At 35.4% G+C, this 20,137-nt stretch overlaps 1 long non-coding RNA gene across 1 annotated transcript in view; it reads left to right on the forward strand.

Annotated features, from left to right (window-relative positions):
* LOC122183336 overlaps positions 1-20,137 on the forward strand; it is an 85,674-nt gene that overhangs the window by 25,045 nt on the left and 40,492 nt on the right. The window contains exon 3 of the long non-coding RNA XR_006180232.1: positions 19,778-19,843. This is a non-coding gene — a long non-coding RNA (uncharacterized LOC122183336). The remainder of the gene's footprint in view (positions 1-19,777; positions 19,844-20,137) is intronic.

Here is a 20,137-nt window from a genome sequence, read left to right on the forward strand (position 1 = left end):
TGACATTAGTCCACTGCCAAATGTGTATAAAAACCTTCTTACAGATAAAAAAAAAAAAAAGAGCAGGCAGCATGAATGAGGGTGCGGATAATACATCAACAGGTGAAAATATGAATAAGAAATTAAGCAGGGTGAGTTACTGTCCTCATTTTATTTTATTTGTTATTTTATTGTTCTCAATTTGTTTTGGGGAAAATTGGCCATTTGCAGCAAATGTAGGAGAAGCTGAGTGAAATTTGCATGTGGTACCATTGAACTACTGAAAGTTAAGAGATCTCACAAACTAAATCACATATAAACAAGTATTTTAAACCTTTTCTATTGAACAATATTTATGAAAAAAGCTAATTTATAATTAACAGAAGTTTAAATTCTTCGTGAGGAGGTCCAGTTTGTTAATGTATTACCTAAATGGGTTAATATTTTATGTAGTGAGGTGGTTAGCAGTAACATATGAAGTCATCATTCCCTCAAATGCAACTTCATTGTTTATGTCCAAGTTTGTTTAAAATTTCTGTGGAAAGTCAGAGTGCACTTTTAATGGTAAGAATTCTTTAAGTGTACCTATGATTTATGTAACAGGAATTGCTACATTTATGCATATTGCTGTAGCTGCTGTAAAGCAGTTGTAAAGGAATGGATTTTCTTTTAAAGATAAACATTATCAGTAAAGAGAATCAGTGCTTGCATGTTGTTTGCTATCAGGACTGCACTAAACTCATTATGGACTTCTGTTTTTACTATCTACCTTTCATATGTTGTACAGATTCCAAGTTAAAAAGCATGCATATGTATCTAATTTTTTTTTAACTTCCAAATCTTTTGGCAGTATCTGGAACCTAGTTAATTTCACTCTGGTTCTTAGTGAATTTCTTCTGACAAAAGCTTGTTTTCAAAGCTCTTTTTGAACAGTGGATAACGAACATATGATCTAAAAAATATTTTGTATCTCTTTTTCATAATGCATATAATTTATTCATCCTGCACATATATTATTCATTATTGCAATATTTTCACACACATGAAGATAGTTATCGGCATTAAAACTTAGAATCTCAAGAATTCAGTGGTAGAGTCATTTATATCCATGTTTTAGATATTCCAAGGTTTTGTAAAAGTGATTCTTTGTAGACAGCTCCTCTCCTAATCCATCTCCTACTTGCTCATTCCCTGCTCTTTTTATCCCAGTAACTTTTCTCTGACTGATTTCCCTCTGTTTCTGATTCTCTGGATGGTTCCGTGTTTTTCACAAGACTTTTTTTTTCCCCCACTTCTAAAGACACTATAGGCAGTGTAAGTTTGGTAGTTCTGTGGTATTTTCATGGCTGTGGTACAGAAAATTTTCTTCTATTAATCTCACTGCAAGCATCAAAATGCTGGATGATGAATTGCATCGGTGGCACATCATGTAGGATTTCTGACCTAGTCAGAAACATCTAGTTTTCAAAGTGTGTGACGTTAACTAGATCTGAGTTTGCTTAGAGCTTCTTAGAAGGAAGATTTGTGGTTGTGTATATCAGGTTTAATTTAACTGCAGTAATCAGTTGCTGGTGTTTTTCTAAATGCTGAAGCTAGTAGTGCTGGCAACATTTAAATAGACATTATCATTACTAACTTGCTGTTAAATTGCCATCACTCTCAGAAGTGCAATTTGTATGAAAACTTATTCTTTACATGAGAATCAACTTTACAAAGCATGAACTTGTTTCTAGTGAAAATTCTAAGCATCTATAAAAAATTTTTTGTATTTACCAAACTGCGATGAACCCTGGCAAAATTTCCAACGTGCAATTTTGGAATGCTGTGTTTGAATACTCACATTAAGGGTTATTGCTTCTTCTACTATTTCCTCAGTATGAACTGTGTTATCTGTATTAAAAATGAAGCTAGTAAGTCTAACTAAAGTCTATCTAAAAGTGTAAGTAATCCTTCTTGTGACAGAAACTGTTATTTGCTGTTACTCCCACCTACGTAGGGAAAATAAAATTATTAGAGATTGTTTTTACTTGTACAGTTCATCCTTGCTCACATTGTTTACCTCAACTGGGTCTTTCTTACCTCATCTTTTCCACAGTTTATATTGATCTTTGCTATCTGCAGATTGAGTTAGAATAGCCTCTTGGTTAGTAGATCAATATGCCACTGGGCAAGTTGTAAATGATCTGACTTGGTAAGTATGCAGTAGGAAAAAAGTCTGGAACTATTCAGGTAGCTGTGTTCAGTACTCCGCTGTCATATTGCCACAAACAACTTGCCAAGAGCTAACGGAGCAGTTCCTTTCCTAATTGTTACACAAATTTTTTATACTACTCTTCTCAAATTATTAGTAAAAAAAACGTTAAGATTTAAAGAAGTCATGAGAAATAATGTAACACAAACAAAATTAGAAAACATTAAGTTCTTGAAAGAGAAGAAAAGTGTTTTTCTTTGATTTACTACAGAGGCATGAACAGATGTGGTAGTCCTAATGGCCTTCTGTAGAACATAAAAACTAAAATCCATTTTGTTCTGACAGTTTTTAAGTATTCTGAGTTGTGATGAGGGATACCAAGAAGTAAATGAACAAACTTCAGCTAGAGGTGGTTTTGAGAACAGTTTCTTTGCAACTGTGCACTCTTCATTTATAAAACTTTACTGACCTGATATTTATTATTATATCTCATTGTTTATATTCACTAAAGGAAGAATCATGTTGTATCAAGGATGTTTAAACTGATGGTATGAGGTGATCAAGGATTATGCAGTCTTGAGTATATTAGGCAAAGTAACACTGAACATTGGGGTTGTGTCAGATAGATGAAGAGATGTTTTGGGTCCTCAGAAATGTGCCAAACCTCAGCTGGTTTATTTTATGTCTGCATGACTTCATTTACAGGACTTAACTTTGGACTAGGGGAGTGCACAGTATAAAAGGTATGTGTTCTAGAAATAATATGCAACTGGGAAATCCTGATGTCTACAACAGCAATAAAGGTGTAGAAGATGTAACTGGCAGTCTTGCTTGGTTTTATGAAGAGCTAAGGCTTTAATGTCATGTTCTTACTGCTTTCTTTACTTGACATTTCTGCCATGAAATAGTGCTATCATCAGCCTTGTTTAAATTATTTTCATTTAGAAATGATCACTTTGCCTGAGTACAACTCTAAATGAAACTGCTAGACCTTTTAAGTAGGCAACCATTTCATCATATTGTAGCAATTTGGACCAATCTCCTTCTGAAAGGCACTGAACTGTACTGTTTTCCTGAGAACTGTTATGATATGGATCTTTTTTAGGAATAGCTGATGCTTTCAGATATGAAATAATGATTTTGGAAGCTAAGTTAGCATTTGCTAACTTTGGTTTGGAAGCAATAGCAGAATGCTCTTTAGTTCAGGCACAGTTTAGTTAAAAAAAATAATTTTACATATATATATATGTAATACTAGGGGAAAAAAGAAGAAGATGAGAGGCCTGACTGGTGTCCTTAAACTTGGACAGCTTTGTTAGCTGGGAGCAGTAGTTCAGCACCAGTTTGGCAGTTGAACTGCAGTGTCTTGGTGAAGGGATGCTATCTTTGTTGCACTACCCAAAGACTGATCTTAATTCATTTCTTCCTATTCCAGAGAAAGTGCTTTGTCTACAATGGTGTCCTAGGAATGTATGCAGTTGTTCACAAAGTGCAGCCCTGAAACCTTTACCTAGTTAGGTGATGGCTTTGAATGAATGAAGTCATACAAAACTGAAACAGGATCTTTTTCTATTTTATTTATTTAACACTGTATGATATCACTGTAGTTGTTCTTTCTATTTGTCTACCACAATAAAACTGTAGACAATACTCCACAGGAAACTTTTAAATTTAGTGAAAGCGGGTTTATTTTTAGAGAACGATAGTTCTTCACTTGGAAGCGTGTCTGTTACAAGCAAACACCTAGGAACACAATTCCAATCAGACGTGAAATACTGGCTGATGTCATTCTTGATTCTGGCACAGCTAATTTCTGCAATCTTTTATTTTTTACTGCAAAAAAAAATATGCTATATGTGTATATATTATAATTTTTCTAGTTGTCTGGGACATCAGTTGTCCTCTTAAGAGATGGAGATGTGCTGCTCCATCTACTGAGGTAGCAATGCAACTTATGATAGACTGGATTATATTTTACTCTTAATCTGATAAAATATAATCTGTGCCAAATTTAGATGATTTATATTCTGATCAGATTTAACAAAAAAAGTTTAAATTGATTATATAACAGCTCAAAATCACTCTATTTCCTTTATTTTATAGAGTGCTTATACCTTTTTGCCAGGGAATCACGAAATTTTTTAAGTTATTTCATTTTTAAGTTTTTTAAATTAAGTTTCTCATTTGCAATATAACACATGTATTTATACAGACATATACATGAGTACTCAGAAGGAAGGGCTGCCTAAGAATATAATTTCTAGCCATTATAAAATTTTAGTAATGAAATATATAGTATTCTAATGTTATGACTGTAAAGTATGAATTAATTTAGCCAAGAAAATGCAATATAATTGGTTTTAATATCTGTACATTGTGTTCATGCACTAGTGTTTTATTATATTATATTATATTTATGATTCTTAGTTATTAAGAACTCATTGTAAGCGGCGCACGTATGTCCACAAATTGGGAATTTGTAGACATAATTATACTCAAGAGTATTATGACAACAATGTTTCTCTGTTTCATTGCAACAGTAAATGGCAACACAGATCCCCAGTTCCTAATCTGGTTTCCACATTTAGGCGTCAGTGAGGGACAGTATGTTATGGATTCAGGATGAGATCTGTGGTATTGAGAAATCACAGACTTGAGTGATGTCTATAAAAAGGTGGTATCCCCAATTGGCATGAGGTGGAGTATGACCAGTGTTTTAAATGAGCAGTTAAGAAAACATGCTGCTACTGGACAAAGGAGATAGCATGTGGTATTTTTAGCAGCTCGGTATTTCTGATAATAATTTAAGTGAAGTCAAGATAAAATACATTGGTGTATTTTAGCTTTCTTTTTTATGGCTTCTCTGTGTTTTGTTTTATATCATATCATAATATATAATTCCATTGTTGTTTTTTTTTTTCTGTGACATCTATAGCATCCAGTCTCCTGCTTCCCTTTTAGTTATTATGTGGTGTCTAAAGCAATACAGCTTACATCAATGATAGAAGACAGGATATGGATTGAGGCGTGGAAAAAAAAAGACTATAGAGAAAGGTGGAGCAGCAGAGCACAGGAAACTGAATTCAAGGGAAATTCAGATCTGCACAGTGTCATTGTACTGTATCCAGTTCTGGGGCCCCCAACACAAGGACATGGAGCTGTTGGAAGGAGTCCAGAGGGCCATGAAGATGATCAGAGGGCTGGAGCGTCTCTCCTGCAAGGACAGGCTGAGAGTGCTGGGGCTCTTCAGCCTGGAGAAGAGAAGGCTCTGGGCAGGCTTTATAGTAGCCTTCCAACATCTGAAGGGGGCCTGCAGGAAATTTGGGGTGGGACTTTATATAAGGGCATATAGTGACAGGACAAGAGGAAACAGTTTTAAATTGGAAGAGGTTAGATTTAGACTAGATATTAGGAATTCTTAAAAGTGAGGGTAGTGAGACACTGGAACAGGTTGCCCACAGGAGGCTGTGGATGTGCCCTCCATGGAGGCATTCAAGGCCAGGCTGGATGGGGCCCTGAGCAGCCTGGTCTAGAGGGAGGTGTCCCTGCCCATAGCAGGAGGGTTGGAAGTAGATAATCTTAAAGGTCCCCTCCAACCCAAACCATTCTATGAGTCTATGATTGCAAGGCATAGAATCACAGAATTGTAGGGGTTGGAAGGGACCTCCAGAGATCATCGAGTCCAACCCCCCTGCCAAAGCAGGTTCCCTACAGCAGGTCGCACAGGCCTCTAGTTAAATGGCTAGATGGCTAGATGCCAGTTTGGAATGAGAAATAGTGACCTCAGAAACACCTACTAACCTACATTAACAAAAAGGGGATTATCCAAGAATTTCTTTTCTTTAGTGGCCTCTTACTTTTCAGAGTTACCTTAATTTGAAAATATTTACTTTTAAGCTAGACATCAACGATTAAGCTAGACACTCAGTTGATACCATTATCCTTCTGAATTTTGCTCAATCAAGTACAGGAATATTTAATATTCCTCAATGTTTCTACAAAGCATAATAGCCACTTTTAGGGTAAAATCCTGCTGCCTCTGGCTCATACTGAAGAAGAGGTTCCTTTTGAAATATCTATTCTTAGGAAACAGGACTACAGAGCACTGAGCAATAGAATTGCTATGCATAATGTTAGGGCAATTTTCTTTTTGCCTTTAGGTGATTTCACCAGCTGACATTTCAGCACAAGGATCCTTCAGAGCAATATAGAGAATCTGATGTGACAGTGTCTCTGAATCAGCCACTGAACTTAAAGTATTAGTTATACATACAATATGTGTAATAGCTCTCATGTAGTCGGTTTTCTTTCCTTCCTTTTTTTTTTTTTTTTTTTTTTTTTTTTTTTTTTTTTTTTTTTTTGTACACATTTGTCTCTTCAGCTTCTCATTTTCATTTTAACTGAAGCATGCTTTCCACTGTGTAGAACTATGCCTCGTGCATTACCATTTCTGGTTCCTTTCTTTTTGTATTATAGTCAGATTGCTTCTCTTGCTAGGAGTACCAGTGAGGGAATAATTTAGGTGCAGAGAGCTAGCAGCTCCTTGCTTCTCAGAAGGCAATAGCAGAAAATGTCAAAGTTTGTCCTCTTGAATTTGGATTAAAGCTGGATGGAGAATTTGGCAAATACATTAAAGGCAAAGCAGAGACGGGTGTTGGAAAGCTGTGATTCGAACAGTTAAATTGGCAAAGAAACTAGCAAACAACTTTCTGTGAAGAAAAGGATTAGTTACCCTATTATATAGCTTTATTTGCTCCACCTAAAATAAATATAATGTTATGTAATGTTCCTGAAAACTGAGGTTGAAAGGAAGTGTTCTTGAAGGTGCTGAATGGCAAAATTTCTATAGCTGTGAATGGGGCTGAGACAGGTCAGTTATCCACAACAATAACTTACCCTGTTGCTGCTTTGAGCACTTGATTTGTAACTTCCAAGTTTCTTTGTATTTTACAGAAAAAGCTTGATGGGTTCACCTGCTCTCTTAGAGTGCATAATGTCCTTTCTAACTGGTGGAGGGCAGAAAAGTAAGCCAGCAGAAGTTACTCAAATACACGGATTTCCTCCTTTGTGGTTTAAAAATTTTTACTCTGGGCAACACTGCTGTCTCTGGGGAGAAAAGGCCCTTCAGTGAATGGGGGAGATCTCCCTTTTTCATCTCTGGAAAACCGGTGATAGTCCAGTATGGGATACACCAGCATACCACTGCATTCAAGTGACTACTGCAGCAGGCGAACATATAACTGCTGCTACCTCCTAGACTGTGCCAATTGGGTCACTGATTCACTTTGATTGCAGTGTTACTCATTTCCTGTGTTAAATAATGTATAGGTTATTTATATGTCGCACTGTAATCAAGTCATAGCTTTTTGATCTCTAAGGTGGGTGTTGCTGCCTTTTGTAGAAGTGCAAAATCTGAAACTCATAAATCATTCTATTCTATTATTATCCTTAGCAGTCCTGTACTGTACAAATGTCTCATAGTAAACCAAGCAGGCAGGTCATTCTGTAAATGTAATGGCGTATCACTTAAAACGTCATGTTATTACCAGGTGTTTGTTGGAATAAAAATTATACCTTTACAGATTAAGTAAAGAATCACTAATAAAAGTGAAACAGACATACATTATACAGCATGGGGTTCATAATGAATAATTGCTAGGTTATTAGTGCTTAACAGATTAAGGGTACTTCCATTTATTACTGTGCTCCACTAAGGATGAGCGTTAATTTTTTTTCAAAGCAAATTCACTGGAAACAGACAGTTTAAAATTTATGCTTGTAATGATTGCTACATGGTCCATTAAGACCACCTCTAAGTGAGCTTAATTTGTAGCAGATAAATGTACATGTCTACATATTTTTCAACATAGTTTATGGTGCATCTTGCACAGCTGTGCCCAACTGATTAAATCCTCGCAAAATTTAAATAGGAAGCCCATTACATAGACAGTATTATATCCATTTATCATACACACATTTTCAGTTAACTCTCTAAGCCTTTGTGCAGGATATTTTTACTGATTCATTAAATATGTATAGCAAGGCCATTTTCTCTGTTTTGTTTTGCCCTTTTTGTTTTCTGGGTTTGTTTGGTTCATTCTTTTCCATTCTGTCATCCAATAATTAAGAATTTCAGCAAACTGAACATCTGCAGCAGTTATCTTAGTAATGATTCTAGATATGATGGTCACTTCAAAATCCAAGATCCGGAGAGCTGCTTATGTGGGGCTATAAACCTGGTAAGAAAAGTGATTGGCACTAATGCCTTCCTTTGCCTTCTGGGGATTCTAGACTCAGCATTTGTACTGGGCAGATAGGCAAGCCACACAGGAAGACAGATAGGGATTGCAGATTTTTCTTCCCTTCGTATTAGCTAGTTAGTTCTGAACATCTCTTTGTTTTGTTAAAATGCTCCCTAGGTCTCATTCTCAACTGTTGAGCTTTATCTGTGAGTCTCAAAACACCTAAGCCATACTTCTAGATCCTAGAAGCGGAATAGGAAGCATTCAGCCAATTTTAGAGATCATATTTTGTATCTCTGAATTATTACCTGAAAGCTTGTCTGTCTTCATTGACTATAAAGTAAGTTTTAAGCTTTTCACTTCAGCCCTCAGCCCCACCTAGATGGTATTAATTTTTCCTCAGATAAGAAACACGTTCTCACACTAAACTTTCTCTCAGGGTACTCCTGACACCTGACTTTTTAAACAAACAATTGGAGAAACTAATGTTTACTTTAATGTAGAAAAGTATATATTGAAATAAAGCTTATAAGTGTGATGCTGTAGATGAACTTGCTATCATAGAAGATTACATGAAATGCTTAGGAATGCAGATAGTAAAGCAACAAACAAAAAAACCAACAACAACAACAAAAAAACCACCAAAAAAATCTAAAAAAAACTGTATGAACATTTGTGTCAGTTCAAGAATCTCACAGAAACAGACAGTAGCTGAACAGGGCTGTTCTTGAGCAACCCGTGGGTGAGGTTGCAATTTTTAAAGGCATCTGTGAGAATAAGAATGTTAGGATCTGTGTCTCAGTGCATTCAGAGACATCTGTTTCATTGTTCATTTTTCTGGTGATTGTTGCCAGTAGGAATCAGTTGTGACTAGTAAAGTGCTGGCTCCAGGGTCTTGACAGTTGGTGGTTTCTTCAGAGTGTGAAAACAACAAGCTTCTCTCATCACAGGTGTGAAAATAATATTGCAAGTGTATATGATATTATTTCTAGTTTTCAGGGAGAGAATGACTCAATGAGTGAATTATAGGTAATGAGTAGGCGTTAGTAGAGTTTTAGGTGGAGTTTTAAGCTGTGATGTGCACATACTGTTTTGTTTTCTTTAGAAGTGGGAAAACTATTCACTAGGAGTACTAGTAGCTATCCAGAACTCAAAGGCACTTCATTATAGCAGAGGACAGAGCCTTTTTCAGCCATTCAGAAGTTTTTGGATGCTTACTTTTAATATCAAGAAATTGTAGATTCTGGGATTCTAGTGCATATACTGCCATCTCCTTCATTTATTTAAAAACAGTGTTTGCAATGAAAATGTTCTTTGTATGTTTAGTGGATAAACATTTTAACAGAAGTGTTTATTTAAAATGGCATAACAGTGGAAATGCATGAACCTGAGGAGGTTTATGTCACAATCTGTTATCTTGAAATCTTACCAAGACAAACTTACTTCAGGGGAGTCTGTTTTGTTTTGCTGCTGGCAGCAGGATGATTAGCTGCAGAATAATCTTAGAGAGAGCTGGTTGCTAATTAAGGAAAAAATAAGCTATTCTCTGTACCATATTTTCAGAGAAGTCTTCCTTACAGACTTTCATTTTTGAGGAATAGTATATGCGTTCATTATTATTATTAGATAATCATTTGACTTTAAATAATGAGCTTAGCAAATTGTAGTTATTTAGGAATCCTATCAGCTCTTCAGTTTTTATATGAAAGAGATTATTAAACTTGCTATCAGAAACTTGAAGGCTAATCATTTCTGAAATATTTCCAGAGTGACAACAGTGTAATTGGTAATTGGATTACTAGAAATGAATTGGCATTTAATCTGCTGAGGATTTGGAACATGGTGAAGCTTGGGGTCAAAATAGATGCTTTAACATTTGGTTCTTGGGAACTTGGCTGAACTGTAGCCCATGTTCCATCTTACCTCAACCTTAATAATTTAAACATTTTTTTCAAAGTATGGCCCTTTCTGAAGGCACTCTAAGGAGAGTGCCAGCAGTCAGAGATAGGATCTTGCCTTAAAGCGGAGATTAAAAAAAAATCAAACTCCTCCTTTTTGTTCAAAAGATAATCTATGTGTAATTTAAAATAAATGTAGAAAACACTTTCTGATGAGAAACAGAGACGTGCTGTCAACAGTGGTTCTTAACTTTTTTTTTTTCCAAGTGAGATGTTCGTCATCCTCGAAATTCTAGCAAATTAAAATATATTCCTAGCAGAAGCTGACCTTTATGAAAATACATTTTGTCCTCAGATGAAAGAGGGCATTATCATATAGTTACCATTGCACATATAACAATACCTGCCTTGGAAAGCAGAAGCCATCAGGCTTAATTAGATTTTGTTTTGTTTCAATTGAATTGGAAAGCATCTTCATAATTTAACCAAAAATGAATCCTCAAACAATAGTAATACATAGATACAGCACCATTGCTGCAGAGAGATCTTGTGGAGTTGTGAAGACTGAGGTTTTAGTCACTGTGCTGTACCTTACGGTGTCTGATTGTATTAGTGTTTTACATCTTGCTGTATTAATTGGCAGTGTTATAAACTATAGTCTATCTTTTGTTCCTCTATGTGTCATACGATTTTCTTCTGATAAGATTTTTTTCTACATTATTTCTTTTCTTTCCAAAGCATATTGTTGTTATTTTTTAACCATAACTAATTATGTTACATACCAAAACACTTCAAGCACTGCTTAAATACGGAGGAAATGTTTTCAAGTAATCCTGTAATGTGATGTTAAACTGATTTAGTATACTTAAACATATATTATTATCTTTTTGTTTTTCATGAAACGTCATTTTAGTGACTGTCTCTCCTCTGTTCTTAAGAATTATTGTGTCTGAAGCAAATGGTCCAAGCCTGTGGAAATAAAGAGAAAAAATGAAACACTGAGGAAACAGAAGGAAAATGAAAAGGTGGATGAGAGAGAGTGGAAGGAAAGATGGTTATAGGATCTAAACTTGCAAATTCCTTGGGTTCAGACAGAAAGTATGCCTTTGTGTTACAGGCCTGGATCTAATAGCACCCTTTGAATTTTTCTGCTTCCATTTCTTCATTTTGCCAAGGAAGGCTGTGTGCTTATATGCTGGTACTTACAAAACCCCAACACCCTCTGGGTAATTGCCAGCTGCTGGGTATTCTGAATAACTTGATCAGTGCAATGAAGCAATGCAGAAGAGCTAGCATTGGCTGTTTTAGTGGTGCAGCCACATCCAGATGTATTCTCTGAGCCAAAAAATGTTCTCTGCTGAAATCCCTTGTGGCCAGCATCATCTTCTAAAAGACTCCTCAGGAGAAGCATATTCTTACCAAGGTCCCTTTGGCAACATGAGCGATTATTTTCTGCTCTATTCTGTGGCTTATCATTGAATCATCCTTTAAGGATATGCTCTGGGCTGAAATCCTGTTTGCACTATTAACTTTTATTCTGTAATAAGTCATTTAAGAACATCAGATTGTCTCTAAATAAGCTTTTTATTAATGTTTTGTTTAAAAATAATAAATTCTGTTTATGTTAAAACAGAATTTTCTAGCCTGTACAATGTAACCTTGAAATTTCAAAACTCCAAATAAAAACCTAGTGGAGCCTTGCTGATAGATTGAAGAGCTTATTGTTTTATCAAAGAAAAAACTCAAAGAACTGCTGATTATTTTTCTTCAAGCACTAATACCTTAGCACTACTTGCACTCTAGATTTGCTTATATATAAATATATAGTATCTGTAATTATATTTTGGGAATAATTATGTACTTCGGGTATATTAATAGCTCACAAAATGTAATCAGCGTTTTCATTAAATTCTACCTGGTTAGTTTTATTTATTTGTTTTTTAATTCATCGTTTTTCATGATTAATTTTGCAGGTTAGGCATTAATGTCTGATATAGCTTGTATGAATAAGCATTATGTTTAGATCTAGGAATTCACTGGTACTTTTCTGTCAGCTCCTTGTCTGTTGGGGCATGGGCTGCGTGGTTTCTGTTCCTCTCTCTGGTTTCCCACATAGGAAACACTAAAGCTCTCTTCCCTGGGAGCATTTTGAAACTTAAGTGACGGCTTCTGCACTTCTCCCTATTCTCCAGCTAACTTCATATTATATATTCATTATTATTATTATTATATTCACATATATACTTCATATATATATATTAATATTATAAACATATTATTACTGTTTTAGACTCATTCCATTGTACATTTTTTCCAAATTCTCTGCAAGAATTCAGGAGAAAGATGGAACATTTTTTTTCACTTTCAAATTGAAATTGTTGTATGAGGTTAGTATGGGCTAAGGGATGGTTGTTTGTATAAATACAAAAGGCTACTTCATATTTTAAATAATAGACTGAGATTTTAAAAATTGTGTTTGTATTGTGAATTTCTCATTAGAGTTTAGCTTGTGCTGAATTGCAGCATGTGTAGGTTTTGTAGATAGGAAGAGAACCTGATGAATTAAACCAAATAGTCTTTATACACTTCAGGTATTTCCTTTAATTTACCTTGGAAAGTTCTTAAGCAGAAATGGTCAGGCAAGATGTGAGCAATTTTGTTTCCAAAATATCAGCCAAACACTGTAAAACCAAAAAATAAATTGTGCCTTTGGTGTTGATCTTAGAGCGACAGGGAACCAGTTTTATTGCAGCTAGCAACTTAACCACACAACGTATTTTCTTCAAACACAAGGCAGACTTTGTTGTATATCAAAATAAATTAATATGCATCTAGTGACTTCTTTGTACCATGATAATGCGGGCTGCTACCATACATGGCTGGAAGTCACTCCAGTGGGAATTACACAAACATCACTGAGAAAAAAAGATGTATGTGTGTAGTTGAAGAAGAGCTGAGAGGAATGTGGCTTTTTCACTTAACTACCCAGTGTAGCACGTGCTGTTTTCATGAGACTGTGAGAGTGGGGAAGCCATACACGTGCTGCTGTCAGTGTTGCTCCTGCCTCTAGACCTATTTATGGCTTATGTTTCTGTGTTCTCTGTTACCGTAGGAAACTTGTAGGGCCTTCATATATACTGATTATTTCCACTAATGGAAAGATTTTAATTTGAATCCGTAAAATGCTCTTGAATTTCAGCTTTCATCTTGATGATACGAGTATTTGGTCCACACTGGAAAGATAAATGCAAGCCTGGTTTCTGTATGCAGATCAGATGGCACCCAAGGTAGAAAAAAGTTGATGAGTGCCAGAAATCTCGTGATGACAGTTCAAATGAAATTGTGCTGGTGTATATGATCTTGAATGGTAGCCCAAGGACAACATCGGTCCTTCAGCTCGGTATCAGTTTAATGCATACAAAAATAAAAATACATAAAAATTAATTGCATGTAAGAGAAAGAGACGTTATTCTCAATTTACTTTTGCCTATATATGCAAAACATTTCTAACCTTGCTACCAAACCAGCCTGGCTGGATATAACATCTATTTTGGTAGTCCTTGTGTGCCACTAAAATGTATCTCTTGATTCAAAGACAACACTTTCTGCTGCTTTAGACGGTGTAATGCCATAAAAACTGCTTGTAAGTACTTATCAGGAATTATTGAAGGAGTTGACCTTCTATGAAGTCTAAGTAACATTACCGAGTTATCCTTTAATACTGTTTTTGTTATCTCTGCCCTTGTAAGTCCTCTCTTTCAATGTTTAGCTTATTAGTTTATATGCTATTTTCATTGCAATTATAGCTAGAGCAGGAATGTTTTGTTACCTTTTTAACACATTGTCACCATGCATCATTTTTAGATCCTCATTGCTCCTTATTAGAGGTTATTTAAGCTCTCAGCTCTAACTGGATAATGAAGCATGCTTAGGATACAGACTAGATAAAGCTTTTTTAAAGATTTTGTTTCATTGGTGATGGTCTGCGGTGTCCTGTTTGGGATTTTTTTACTTTTTTGTTTGTGTACATTACCACTTAGGTTAGTGAAATTTAATAGAAACGTACATGAATGTCAGACAACTTGTGCACCTTTACTAGTATGACTGTGTGCATGGCCAGAATATGCCAGGGGTTGACAGCTGGACTAGATGATCTTAGAGGTATTTTCCAATCGTTAACTATTCTATGGTTCTATTATTATCTGAATTCGTTCTAAGATTAGAGGCATACAGCCCTAGGAATACAGAGGTGCTCCAAATAGTGAAGACCATATCAAGATGAGAACTGGGATTGGCATGTGTGGTGGCACTGTGCCTGGGTTAATAAACCAAGTCTCTCAGGACTGTCCATACATGCAGATGAAGCACAACTCAAAGCTGGGATTGACTGAGGAGTGCTAATGGGACAGATCTTGTATCCTCACCCCGTACTGCACTGTGTAGAAGTGCTCCCAAAAGCATCATTAGCATAAACTTCTGTGTACTGCAGCATCTGAGTCATGAAACATTTTGAAACTGAATCCATGTCTCCTGAGTTCTTCGTTAACACCCTAGGCCATTCTTCTTTTCATTTTTTATGTGTAAGCTAATCTCAGTTTTGTTTTCATTTTTCAGGATTCATACACTTGTAATGCCCTCTGTACAAATGCCTTCATTTATTTATTTTTTTTTAATTACACAGATTTTCCACCCATTAAACTCTGGGAATTTACTCTTCTCCTACAGAATTAGATGGTGGACAGCATGCTGATTCCTAAACCAGCTCACATTATTATTTGCACCACTGAAGTACACTGGCAGAGCAGATTCCCAATACTTGAAGGACTCACCTATGGTGAATCTTATGCTTATACCTCTGGCTCAGAAAATAAAAATAGCCATTCCACTCAGTAGTGTAGGAGAATGACATGGCTGAGATGGAGTTGCCTTAGTTCCACGTAGCTCTACTTAGATCCACATGAAGCTTCAATGGGGAATGGTCATCATTAATTGAAGTAAAGTTGACTGACCAGAGGATATACCTGTCTGCTCAAAATACTGACGAGTAAGACAATGTATACAATTTATTGCATGGCTTCAAATGATGCATCAGTTCTTTTACTTTGAGGGAAGGTTATATGGATTAAAATGATACCCAAGCATTATTGGAGAATGAGAAGCCAGAGTATATGATTTCAGAGACTTCTATAGGCATCTGTAGTAGAAAAATAATCTTCAATTACTCTTCCATTGTGTTTAATTAAGATTTTATCAATTCTGAAAATTGTGATTGTAGGCCAGACTGTACTTTTTTTTTACTCATTGTCAGAGGTGTCAGTGCATTTACATATATATAGCTAAAAGAAAAGTGTGCCTGTTTAGTTCATCAGACACATAACAAAAGTGAATTTTGAGAGGTGTGTATTTGGGATTGTGGGTAGTTGATTTTTCTTTTGAATTGGATTTAATTGGACTATTGTTAGCAAGGTTGTTTCTTTTTATGTTGCATCTTTGAGAGTGGGTGTTTACAGATGCACTACTACTAAGACTGCATGCAGTAATATCCTTTTTGAGTAAAGTCAGGCAGCCTGTGCTAATTGCTGTACAGAGACACTCTACGATGTAATATACAATGTCACTTAAACCCTGTTTATAATGACCTGGGTTTTCAAATGTTCATTGCATTACAATGAGTTTTGGTTTGGGCTAAATTGCACTATTGATTTCTTGGTAATTAGGTTTTAATGAATTGTATCCATTCAATTCTAGGTTTGTCAGGGGACTTCAGAGATTGGATTGTGATAATTTTATTCACTTTATTTATTTATTTTTAATGAGTCTAACATTAGAGAGCTCCTGTTCTAGACATCAGTAGTTTTGATTTTTGTGTTAGCTACTTCAAACTCCAGCACCTACTTACCTGTATTACAGTATTAATAAAACTTGGATAAGATTGTAGGAATTTGGGTAGCCTAATATCTATTTATGTAATCCAGCACTTAGAAGTTTGTTTTCTTACTGTTACTGCTCTACACTGTTTGGGTTAAACTGTTAGAAACTGGTAAATACATTGGACTTTGACTCCTTTATAGTTGCTCATAGCTTGCTGCTGTTTTAATCTTTATCACTGCACACTAAAAAGCTGTTTTTCCTTCTTCATTTCTAATCAAAGATGATGATAGCAGACAATTACCTGTTCTGGTGTGGTAACATACAACGTGTTATTTTACGGGAGTTTTTCTTATACTAGTCATTAAATTTAGTCCTTCAGAAGAAGAAACTTGTCTACATCAACTCCTAAAGTACTGATGAAATGGTCTTTGTACAGTTTAGTTTATTTTTGAAGGGCCAGAGCAATAGCTCTACAATTATGACTGCTTTTCACTTTTTCATTGAGAAATCACTTCTTTCCTTGAATTAGTTAAATAGATTGAAAGTCCCTATGTTTAGTGTTTTCTTTTTTCATTTGTCAGCTTTTTCTTTCTCATCATTTTTGCTGATATATTGGGCTCTGCTGGACAGCAATCATGAATAATTTTTGCTGTGCTGTCTTGGGTCAGCACCGATTTCTTCTGAGCTGGTCAGTGAGAATCTGGCCCTTGTGTAGTAATGCTGCAAGCAGGACAGCTGCTGCCTTTCACAAAGTCTCCAGTCTGTTGTCTGTTGTCGGGGAAATGCTGAATGCTTCATCACACTTGAGTGGGCGTTATCTTTCTTGCTGTGATTAAAGCTAGTCCCCAGAGCACATTAACTTGTTCTTCCAAGTACAGCCATCCTCCAGATTTCTCCCTCCATATCACAACTGTTTTTAACGTCTGTCTCTGCGTAGCTACAGAGCTGTTAGCCAACTCAGAGCACTTGGGAGACACTTTTGAGTATCTTTCCTGACCAGAAGCAGAATAACAGTGTTGGAAAGGTCTGAACCAAAGTTAATGCATCCCAGAGAAATGTGAAATACTGTTGTGATCCTAAGCTTTTGCATTCAAATTATTGTATATATACAGCTGGTTTGTAATGCAGAGAAATAGTTGTAAAACTGCTTGCGTGCATTTTGTTTTCTTTGAGGCTGACCTACTATGTGCTCTTGAGTAAATAAGTCATTGAATCTTTCTGTGCTTTTGCTATTCCTGTACTTCCTCGTTCTACTGTTTATATTTGATCCATAATATTTCCGCTTTTTATATTGAAAAACAAAAACAAACATTTTCATGTATATTTCACTGTTTTAGTAATTAACCATTGCACAGAAAGATTCCAGACTGAGATTTTTCTGTACACTCTGCACTTGCTTGGGAAAGAATCATTCAATTCAGATGTGAAAACATGGACAATAACACAAACTTGCTATATCTTACAATTTCAATAAATATGATAATTTTATCTTCCAAATTACATATTAGACAAAACTTCAGTTCCATGTTAGATTTTACTATCAGCTTAGTGAATTGATTCTGTTCAGGTTGCCTGTGAATCCTTTGGGTTTTACATAACTATTTGGGCATTATGTCCTTTAATGTACAATTTAAAAAAGCACACTGATCTATTAAAGCTGAAGTGCCTGAATACTACTTTTATATTTGTGCGTAGCATTTCCATACAGAAATATGCCTTTTACGCATGTGGCTATGCAGTTTAAAATCATTAATTTTAAATTTATGGTATGAATGCACCTTCATGTAAGACTAAAATCTGGTCATGCAGATCTTTCCCTTTTAATGAGCTTTTCATTTTATCTTTTGGACAAAAATCTGCATATATTTGCATAATTTATGTGTATTTTTAGAAAAGGTCACTGGAAATTGAACTTACAAAATGGTAAAACACAGCTTGGGTATATCCAAGTAACTCATATAAATATAAACAAGGATATGTATCCCAAAATGAAGAACTCAGATGATCTGACTAAAATGTGATAAATAGTTTTTCTCATTGGCTAAGGAAAAGAAGAAGCTCACGACCGCAAGAATGTGTTCTCCAACCTTATGTTATCTTCTGGAACTCTTTACTTTGAATTATAGTTTATTATTACTATATTGACATTCATTTTCTCTCTTTCTGACTATGATGTAGTTTATCGATAGTATTGGTTGTAACTACAGAGTTCCTTTTGTGCAAAATAGTGCCAAGCTTTTTACTTATTGGGATATTACTCGCTGTTTACAGGGAGTGATATTTTTGAGGTCTTTTGCAGCATTTTAATACAACATCAGTAATTCTGTGTATGAGCATCAGGAGAAGAGAAGAGTAGGTTTTCTGGAGGCAAAAACAGAGAATTCCAGATGAGCAGCTGCCTTCTTTTTCCACTCAGAAACATCTCTTACCTTTGCTATAAGTGTCATTCATGAACTCCTTTCCTTGTGACAGCTTCCTTGAGCTTAAATCCATGCAGTCTAACAATGGAGGGAAAAAAAAAAAAAAAAAAAAATTTGCTGTGAATGGGATACTTGGTGAAATAAATAATAATTAAATATTACTTTTCATGATCTCTGATCCTGAACTCTTGCCCTGAATCAATTCCAGACAGGCTGTGCTTAAGTTTGGATACAAATACATTTTAACTTTTCCTCGCAAAAACTCTAAATCTGGTGCATTCCAGTAAAGTGAAAAATGTCAGAAAGAAAGTGAACAGAGGATGGAAGTGGTAGGAAAACAATACAGCAATTAAATATATAAAAATCCATTGTTACCCTGAAAATAGAAGAAGAATTCACAAAAAAAGTAGTTATCAGGAAGCAAGATTTGCTCACTCATTTTTTTATGTGTCCTATCAGTGTGTTTTTTTTTTTCCAGCAAATTTTTTTTTTTGCATTTTCAAATACTCCATATTACAGAATGTCAAGGAACTCCTTTAGAAGATTATTCAATGGGCAGACACATCTATTTATTAGCATTTTCTTTCCAAGTTCTGCCTTTGCTCAGTTTCATTCCATTTTTCCTCCCCCTTGGGCCACATAAAACAGTTTTTTGCTATTCTGGGTTTTTATGTCCTTCAGACACTTAAGGATGCTTATCATTGATCCCTCAGATACAGGGAAAGAAAAAATTGCTTCAGTAGTAGAAGAGGCAGGAGGTACAGCAGTTTTAACAGCTGTATGTGTCTTAGTAAACCAATTTACAATATATTTTCAAAATATAAGAGGAATAAAGTTTGCATATGTATATTTAACTTTTGAGCTTAAGTGGATTTTTTTTTAGTGATTAAATCTTTTCAGTTGACCTGTGTTACAACAGTTGGATCAGTCCGGGACTTTGAATCATCCAAAATTTGTTCTGCTTTGAAGGCAAACCACCCTCTGAACTGTTTACTTCTTTCTGCTTAATGCAGTGTCAACTGGGGGACCAGATCTATCTTATTTTCTAATAGCATACTGAAATAGTTTTCTATGAGAAGTGCTGCAGTTTTTTACTGTACACATACAATCCTTTGTTGAGATTATGATTGTTTCCTACCATCAGTGATTCTTCTTTTTTCTTGTTCTACTTTCTAGCTCTCAGTATTGTTCTGTGTCTTGGAACTGCAGGTTTTCCACAAAAGAAAATTTGGCTGTGTCAAGGTAAGTGAACAAAACTTATTACAGACATATTAGATTGCAAACATTCTTGTGCTTAAAAAGGCTGCTTTTATCTTTGACACTCTGTGGTGCTATTGTCTGCTTGTGTATGTATGTATGCTTCATGGTGAACATCTCCACCTAAGGAATTATTCAGCTAAAGCATGAACAAGACAGCAAAAAACTGCTTGACTATAAACCTAGCTTCATAAAAGAGATGCATCAGTGCTATCAGCACATATTTCTCCAAGATCCAGTAAACAGAAGTCATGCCATTACTTCAACAGGACGTATTTC

The sequence above is a fragment of the Lagopus leucura genome, unplaced genomic scaffold, assembly GCF_019238085.1.
Source record: "Lagopus leucura isolate 7727_CA_CO unplaced genomic scaffold, USGS_WTPT01 Super-Scaffold_100017, whole genome shotgun sequence".
Classification (NCBI taxonomy): Eukaryota; Metazoa; Chordata; class Aves; order Galliformes; family Phasianidae; genus Lagopus; species Lagopus leucura.